Below are 9,001 nucleotides of genomic sequence, written 5' to 3' on the forward strand. Positions count from 1 at the left end.
TGGCTCCTGAGGTTTTTTCAAGATTTTAGATAATTTCCCAAACGGCTTAGAGCCAGGGTCCAATTGAGAAATTTTATTTTCAAAATTTTTGTTTCTTAATTGAGCAAAACGTTTCTTGATTTCTTTCTGCAAATCCTGCCATATAATTTTCATAGCAGGATCGCGAGTGCGTTGAAATTGCCTTCTCCTCACGTTTTTAAGACGGATCAAGAGTTTAAGATCTTCGTCTATAATCACGGATTCAAATTTTACTTCACATTTTGGAATTGCAATGCTCCGGGCTTCAACAATGGAATTTGTTAAAGTTTCAAGAGCATTGTCAATATCAAGTTTAGTTTCTAAAGAAATGTTAACATCAAGATTAGAGTCAACATACGTTTTATATATATTCCAGTCGGCTCGTAAATAATTGAAAGTGGAGCTGATAGGATTGAGAATCGCTTCTTGGGATATTTGAAATGTAACAGGGACATGATCAGAATCAAAATCAGCATGAGTAATCAGTTGGCTACAAAGATGACTAGAGTCGGTTAAGACCAAATCAATCGTAGATGGATTTCTAGAAGAGGAAAAACATGTGGGGCTATCAGGGTATTGAATTGAGAAATATCCTGAAGAGCATTCATCAAATAAAATTCTGCCGTTGGAATTACTTTGAGAATTATTCCATGACCGATGTTTGGCATTAAAGTCACCAATGACAAATAAATTTGACTTATGGCGAGTCAATTTACGCAAGTCAGTTTGGAGCAAATTAACTTGCTGCCCAGAGCATTGAAAAGGCAAATAGGCAGCTATGAAAGTATATTTACCAAACTGTGTTTCAACAGAAACACCTAAAGTTTCAAAAACTTTAGTTTCAAATGATGAAAACAGTTGATGTTTTATACGCCTATGAATGATGATTGCAACTCCCCCACATGCCCCATCAAGTCGATTATTACGATAAACAAAAAAGTTAGGATCTCTTTTGAGTTTAGATCCAGGTTTTAAAAACGTTTCGGTAATAACTGCTATATGCACGTTATTAACCGTAAGAAAATTAAACAGCTCGTCCTCTTTACCATTCAGAGAACGAGCATTCCAATTTAAAATATTTAAATTATTATTTTGATCCATTAGAAAAACGTAATCCAATAACAATTTGAATTTTACACCTACTTGGACTGCTTCAGTCAAAGCCACCACGAACATTGCATCAATAATTAGATTCAATTGTTCAGTTAGAAAATTAAAATCAGAGGCAGACATGTCATGTGCATTCCCATTGAAATTTCCGGTAGACGAAGAAGCGGAGTTACCTGTGGCGGTAGGGTTTTTTCCATTTGATTTGAAACAAGTAGAATGGGTACCCATGGATCGAACAGGGAAGGAGTTCGAATTTCCTGCTACGATATCGGCAAAGGATTTACCGTGGGTAGATACATTCGAAATAGAAAGATTCGAACGGCTACCCGACGGATTAAAATTTGTTTGTGAATGAGCATGATTATGATCTTCCTGATGGGTATGATTCATGATCAAGCGATCGTTAACTGAAAAATGAGCATTGTTCGATACTCTACCAGGCAAATTCCGGAAACGACCGTTATCGTAACGGATATTATCTTTCATCTGCCTGGCACGAGCCTCAATGACCCTTTTGCGTGAAGGACAATTCCAAAAATTGGACTTATGGTTAGCCCCGCAATTACAACATATGAATTTGGTGGTATCCTCCTTCACTGGACAGACGTCTTTGGCGTGAGAAGAACCTCCGCAAATCATGCATTTAGCATCCATGCGACAATTTTTTGTACCATGACCCCACTTTTGGCACCGACGGCACTGAGTGGGGTTCTGGTAATTTCCTCCAGGTTTCTGGAAATGTTCCCACGTCACACGGACATCAAACAAAAGTTTTGCTTTTTCTAAAGCTTTAATATTATTTAGTTCTTTTTTGTTAAAGTGAACTAAATAATATTCTTGAGAAAGTCCTTTCCGAACAATGCCAGATTGGGTTCTCTTTTTCATAATGATTACTTGGACTGGGGAAAATCCAAGTATATCATTTATTCCATTTTTTATCTCTTCAGGTGATTTATAGTCACTTGAGAGACCTTTCAAGACAACTTTGAACAAACGTTCAGTTTTGTCGTCATAAGTAAAAAAATTGTGCTTCTTCTCTTCAAGATGTTTGAGAAGAAGTTCACGATCTTTAAGAGTTTCCGGCAGAACGCGACAGTCTCCTTTCTTTGCGATTTGGAAGGAAACCTTGATTCCCCTAATGGAGTTCAAGATCTCCTGCCTAAATCCCCCAAATTCGGAACAACTGACCACTTGAATCAAAGAGCCTGGGCTAGAGGCTGCTTCGATTTGGTGTTCGGAAAATGTGTCTAGAGCATCGAACTGATTGCTCATTTCGATACAATTATTCATTTCACCCTTGGAAGAAAGTTCGCATTCCGGGGAAACGTTCTTTCTTCCATTCTTGCCACGTGTAGTGACAGTTTTAAACCCACTGTTTTGGAAGGAAGTAGTGAATTCAGAGATTCACCCTTCCTTTTGTTTGTTGTTGATACCATTTTTAGTTAATAAATGAAAGAAGACATGACCTTCGAGAGGTTTTTTCCCAAGACGGTGTCCAAGAAGGATTACCACCGCTAGCTTTCGCCAACGGGTCCAACGAAAAATCGAAGGCACGGGTCCAAACAAGGATCGTAAAGGGATCAATAGTAGAAAAAATAGTACTGAAAAGTACTGTTTTATTGCTTTAGGTAGTTTTTAAGAAAACTTCCAAGAGCAGAGAGAATTCGTGTATGCACAGCACGAAGGTACGATGCGCACTGAAAAAAGCAAATGGTTGATTAACTAAAGCCTATGGGGGCTCCTTTCGTCTGTTTGTAGAAATTTCCTCGAAATTGAAAATAGTTTTCGTCCATGCATGCCAACCTCATGTATGTCCTGACCTTTCCTTTCCATGCTGCATCCGTCCTTTGGGGTAATAACCAGTCCTCGAGAAGATTTAGGGAATCCTTTACTGGAACGCTGGGGAAAAGAGCCGCTACGTCGAATGAAACGATACTTATACTTATAGGTATTCCACTAAACAGCTCGAAGATTTATTACCAGTCGAGTAGCCTTCAGATTTGTAGGATTGAATTCAATTCGTTACACAAAAAAATTTAAAGAGTAGTCGAATTTCCATGTCAGAGTCCAAATTGTTCATTGGGAACCAATGAATTGCGGAGGTTATAACCAAAGGGGTGTAAATTACAAAAGAACAGTTTGGAGAAAATGGATACCATAGAATCGGGTGTAATTGATCAGAAGGGTGAAATTGATCATCGTATCACACGATTTTATTTACTCGTAATGGAGCGCAAATATTGATGTAAGCTGCAGTAAATGAACGTTGCTTGTCGTAACTATTGTCGAATTGTGTGTTGTGAAATTTTTTGCGTTAAAGAATGTTTATTACTATGAAAATAACGTAAAATTTCAAAATCATGCACGGTGCGGTATTGACAAACACCTATGAACTTCTATTTATAAGCAAGGATTTAAACATGGTATAAACCTGAAAGTTTGTGAGGATGCTTGAGATATATCCCCAAACCAGATTCCATCACCAAAACTCGTACCAATTGGCTCATATGGTTGAAATAATTGAATTTCTGTTAGATATCATTGAATTCCTTGAGAAATTGCATTCATTTAGGCGTTTTCAGCGTAATTTTTGAAATTTAACTATTCGTTATTTATATAAATATTGCATTGTTAAGAATTTTACAAGCATATTCGGATTCAGGGAGCTCAAATTTATCATATAGAGTTGTTTTGGAAACAAACAATAATGGTATTGACAAGTGATCAATTTCACCCCGATATGAGATCCTCTGATTTTTTTTATTTTAGAGGTATTTGTTAATACTAAAATGACATTTATTAGAAAATTTCGGTACATAAGTCGATGAGGCTCACCTTCGTACTTGTTTTCCTGCATTTAGTTGTTTGGATTTGTGAACATTATAGAAAACAGACTAGAAAAACCGTGAAAAATGATCAATTTCACCCGAAATTACGGTACCGTCAAACGGGGCTTCTTTTGACATTATTTCCACATTCTTTAACTTTGAGGATGTGTAACTCTTAGAATTATGGATAGATATTGATAATTCTTGCCTATATTTAAGTTGTATATGTACGTAACAAATGTGCAAAATATGAGGCAAATCCATCAAGAAATAACAAAAATGCTTGAATTGCGAAAAAAGTGTGTCCTTCAAGACAAAAAAGGGGCTACTTTGGACATTTTCACAATTTGATAATGAAATGATTTTTACTTTTACCTGTCAAACTGATTCTATAGATAATCGTCCATTGTGATGTTATTGAACGTTTTCAATTGATAAACAAAATTTAGAAAATTGCAAAGCTAGAAACAGTTACACACATATAACAAATGTCAACGATACATGCCATTCACTATTTTCAGTTTGCAGTTTGAAACTTAAACTTTCAACTTCCTCTTAAATGTAACTATCTGTTTCGAATGCTTGATTTTTTAGTTGACATAAACGAATGATCTTACTACTAGGTACTGCGATGATTGATTAGTAATGTACAAAAACCGTTTTCTTTTTCTTTTCTTACTGTTATATGAACGAAATGTAGAAGGATCACATTATTACCAATAACTAATTTAATACCAGTAAGTAATTTTCATTAAAAACGCAATCAATGAATTAAAGTTTTGCGAAATCGTAAAGAAGTAAGTTTGCTTTTGTAATATGCTTTTAGCTTATTAGCAGTTTAGAGCTGGTTTAAGAATAGTTTATTTTAAGCATTTGAAAGATGCAATTGTTTTGTACTGCAAATTCATATTAAACATGACGGAATTTTTTTGGCGATAATGTTGTGAACTTGTCATTGGTACGTCTTGAAATATGTGCGTTTTATGTCTTTTCACTTTAACAAACATTTATTTGATTATTTTTACGTTGTAAAATATACAAACTAAAACGTTAAAATAAAATAAAAGTCGGACAAATAAGACTTTTGATCAATTATTTTAATAAAACAACAATTTTAAGCAAACCAAATCACAATATTTTCATGAAACATGACGATTTGATAGTTTTGTGATGCTCCCAATAAGTTTCCAAGACATGGGTAAAATTCAAACAATGGTTGCATAGCCAATGGTTTATATCTTGTGAATATTCATTCGGGCTTTTTGAAATGTTTTCTTGTTTATCCTGTTATTGTTGATGTTGTTCCAAAAAAATAATCGTGCCTAGTGGTAGAGCATACATTGGTTAATAAAAGTGCTGAAGACACAAAATTGCTCAGATTAATATTTACGCTGCTAAAAAAAACAAAACGTGAGTGTCCAAAGTAGCCCCGTCTGACGGTATTGAAATTTTTGAACAATTTTTTCCAAACCATTTGTACGGAAGCCGAAAAAAAAGACAAGTCTGCTACAAGTTGTGTTATGTTTTCTGTTGGACGAAAAAATCATCTTAAAATATCTTTGGTTGTAAATAGAAACTTTTCAGCATTCTTATCTCAAAACCAATCAAAATGTCACTTACACTCCTTTGTTTTTATTTTAGGAATTATTTGCTTCTAGTACTAAAAGCATTCAATAAAGCATCGAAATACACGTTTGAAAAAGCATCTTCAATGTCCAAACAAGCTCATATGCAGAATTGTCCTTTGAACCGACTCAAATATCTAGTTAATTCTCAATACGAAATAATCTTCGACCCAATCGGAGTCCAAACTTAACACTCCAATCAAGGTGTTGCTTGCTGGTTGTGCGTTTATTGCAACGGCTATCTAAGCCTTTCATTCAATGCTTTGCGATTATATGGTTTCCTCAAAGACAATACATCGCATGGTACATTACTATAATTCCATTAGGCAAACGCTGCTGATCTCAGAACCGAAATAAAATCAACACTAAAGCAAATAAGATGCTTATAGGTCTATGTCTACAGAATAGACTTGCTGAATACCTTTCGTGTTCCATGGCATGTCATTTCCATTTTCCATTAAAAGGTATAGGGGAAAAGCACTAATTTTTGACCTAAAATAATTCTGTGCCAGTTTTTGGATTTCCATTCAAAGTAGGCTAATATCGTATGGATGGGTCGAAAATTGTTGCTTTTACCCTAGCAGGCTACACATGTTAGTGCCAACCAAAGTTATTAGCATTTGAAATCTCAATAAACAGCACATCAATCGACACTGTTGACTAGTGATGTGTAGGCAACATTCACAGTGATAGAAGTATGCTTGGTCTCATTTGGAATGTAATGCCAAGAAAACGAAAGCAAGGTCTCGGTTTATATTTTCATCTTATTATTCTATCACAAAAAGTATACCATCCGCCCATCCGTCCACCTAGGTTTATTCTCCCCGCATTTCGCAATAGGTACACCACCCAACAGCAGCCAAAACGGAAACGACCGGCAATGCGTGGGAACTGACATTGAACTTTTCCTGTTCCCTTTCAATGCCAGTTGCCAGAAACAAAGAAATGCTGCGTATCAATAAGGAAACGGCACGACTTGACGACCGGGGGAAACGCGGGCGGTACCAATACAAAAGAGAACTTTATGGGCCACCCTCTCTCAGCAACAACTGAGCAATGGAAGAAGCGGAACGGTCGGTTTGGTGCCGTTGTTGTGTTGAATATTCCCCCAGATGAGTTCGATCACGTGAAAAGAAAATACATCAGTGAAGTGAGGCCACGGGGATCGCCGTTGAACTGAAAGCGACCGGAAGTTGGTTGATAGATGCTATTGCTGGGTGGAAAAATGTAATATTGAAACAAGAGAAATTAAAATTACGAGTATCTCTGAAAGCTTTATTGATTTTCTTATATATCGTTGATTTGTTCGATTTGTTTTACCGTTTTGACTCATATTCCAAATAGGATTACACCGGCTGAACTCTCGTAATAACGTAATGACTCAGAAGATAGATGTGAGAAATTTAATATCTTATATAGATTCAACTGTAAACTGTTGATTGCGCTGAGAGCCCTATCTAAAGAACCGTTACAACTTTCAGCGTTTAAGCTTTGAAGACATTTAAATTGAGTGGAAATTGACCATCATTTTCTATAAATATAATGATAAGTAAGCCCAGATACTTATTTATTTTGCTTACGCTTGAATCCCTGGAAATTTTGCAACCTAATCTGGAAAGAATTTATTGATGAATCTCGAATCAAACGTTCTGGAATATTGTAGCAAAAATCATAGAGAATGTTTGTAGTGGAATTGCCGATCAATCTGTCAATTTTTCTGAAGGATTTTTGGAAGCATTACTTTAAGAGGATTCTCCATGGAAATTATGAAAGCAACCTTTAACTCCATGCTATTACTTAATAAAGGGATCAAACTCTAAGTGTATAGATGCATTGGTTTGAAAGAGATCGTTGTTTGAATTTTACAAATTAATTAATTCATCGCAGTCCTTAGCAGTGCCGTAAAATTTCAGCCGAACGATACCTGTACAGTGTGAAAATGGACAACAAAAAAAACTCCGCTAGCACAAACCCAATCTGAATATGAGAGCAAACGCGACGAGAAAAAGAGTGGCGAAACACGCATACATTCAGCTTCACCTACTGTTGGTGTCATTTCAAAATTCAATTTCACCTAGAGGCACTGAAATTGAAAATTTAATATTAAAAATAACAAATGAACTTTATACAATTGGTGTAAGAAATCGGCAATGTGATGAGTCCAGTTGATGAATCAGGATTGTTCTTTAATGAAAAAAAAAACAACTTTTGCAATTTGCGTATGTTTTTGTGGAATATTCTGATGAAAATATTTTTTTTTTCACATGCGAAATTTGATTTGCTGCCACCGAATGTCAGTAGTTGGATGAGAACCAGTGTACAAAAAGTAATTGAAAAACAGGATGCACGTTTTACCAGATTCTTGCATGTATTGTCTTAAAACATTCAAACAAAGAAAAATTCAACGATAGCGGATACTACTGAGGGTCAGCATTGTTGACTGTACAGTGTACAACCGATTCTGTTTTTGCACGGATTTTTCTAACAAGGCCGTGCAAAAAACGTTTCCATATATTTTTTTCCGCCAAAACCTTATTTTTGCATGAAACGTCGATAAATGGTGTTTCTTGTTTTGCACTGCTTTTGAAATTATGAACTGAAAACTTTGTTTGCACAGTACGCATCCCCCGTGCAAAAACAGAATCGGGTGTACCTTGAAATATGCAGACACTGGTCCTTATAGAATAGTCATTATAGGGAGCCGGATCCTATTCTTGGCACTTTTGATTCACTTCGGCAGCAGGTTTTTTTTTGAAAGCTAGTGAGCTCATATTTTACCACAATTTGCGTCGGTTTTGAAGTGCTTCATTTTAAGAAAATTGCATCAGTGTAAACCTTTTGAGAAACGATTGAATTGGATAACTATGAGTTTTGAATTTGATTTATCCTACAAATGATCATTTTCGTGTCCTGGGACGCCTCAAACCTATGACAAAGTGGCCAATTTGTATCTGAACATCTGTGCCAAGCTTATGGGAACGCATTTGAGTGCAAAACTATGTTTGATTTCTACTTTTCGAGAATTGAAACGGTTTAGTACCCAACAAATCTACAACCGGTTCTTCCGAATGGCCACATCCGGTATATTTTAAACGGTGCAAAAAACTTCATTCATAATGTTGAATATCAGATCTTAATGATTTACGCAAATTAAAATTATTGTCATTGCAAATAAATAAAGGTAACTTGGCATGTCCCAAAAAATGGCCCTTTTTACCCGACTTGACCCAGTAACCCACCGGAAAAACTCCGGCCACAGGAATATTTCCGAGTTCCTCTGGCCACTACTAGAAACAAGATATGTGGGTCAGTGAACTGACAAAAAATCATTTGAATCCGTTAAGAATTCGCTGAGCGGTGAGAATTTCTGTATTTTTGCTTTCACTCAGGCCTATACGGGTTAAGGACTTTTGGCAATAA

This window comes from Aedes aegypti, chromosome 2 (assembly GCF_002204515.2).
Source record: "Aedes aegypti strain LVP_AGWG chromosome 2, AaegL5.0 Primary Assembly, whole genome shotgun sequence".
Classification (NCBI taxonomy): Eukaryota; Metazoa; Arthropoda; class Insecta; order Diptera; family Culicidae; genus Aedes; species Aedes aegypti.